At 46.2% G+C, this 760-nt stretch overlaps 1 non-coding gene across 1 annotated transcript; it reads right to left on the bottom strand.

The window, feature by feature from the left end:
• Positions 1-441: 441 nt before the first annotated feature.
• Positions 442-514, bottom strand: trnae-uuc (transfer RNA glutamic acid (anticodon UUC)). The gene has a single exon. It is a non-coding gene; the product is annotated as a tRNA-Glu (tRNA).
• Between the last annotated feature and the right edge of the window lie 246 nt (positions 515-760).

A 760-nucleotide genomic window follows, 5' to 3' on the forward strand; every position in this document is an offset into this window, starting at 1 on the left:
CATTGTAACCATTATCTCAAGGAAAAACAGCCTATCGCCGGTCTGTCAAGGTACAGAAATAAAAAAATCATGAGATTAACAATGAACCTGAGACACGGTTTTAACCGGATAAGTTGCTGATTATTGGCTAGTTCGGATTTCATTTCGTGTCCAACTTTTTCTCAACGCCCGGGTGGCACGTAGGAATAGGGCAACAAATCGGTAAGTCCGTGCACTCGAACAACGACCTCCTTCGAGCCGGAGTTGAACCAGCGACCTAATGATTGCCAAAGCTCCTCCTACAGTCCTCCGCTCTACCAGCTGAGCTATCAAAGGCAAGGGGCTGCTGTGTCACAACCTCGGACTATCAGGTTTCTGCAGCTCAACTGCTGGCCAAAAAACAGCTTCCAACGCAGGAAGACATGCGGCCCATTCGAAGAGGGAAGCAAAAAGGAGGCCGTCTTCCCATACCGGGTATCGAACCCGGGGCATCCTGGGTGAAAACCAGGAATCCTGACTGCTAAACCATATGGGAACTGGTCGGTGGAAGCCTTGTCAGGGTAAAAAAAAAGATTCCAAAAATACTCACGCCACGCATTCGAAACACATGTGGTCTTGCATTGTAAGCATTATCTCAAGGAAAAACAGCCTATTGCCGGTCTGTCAAGGTACAGAAATGAAAAAATCATGAGATTAAAAATTAAACTGAGACGCGGTTTTAACTGGATAAGTTGCTGATTATTGGCTAGTTCGGATTTTGAACGGTGGACTGTGAAATCAA

This window comes from Garra rufa, chromosome 20 (assembly GCF_049309525.1).
Source record: "Garra rufa chromosome 20, GarRuf1.0, whole genome shotgun sequence".
NCBI classification, from domain to species: domain Eukaryota; kingdom Metazoa; phylum Chordata; class Actinopteri; order Cypriniformes; family Cyprinidae; genus Garra; species Garra rufa.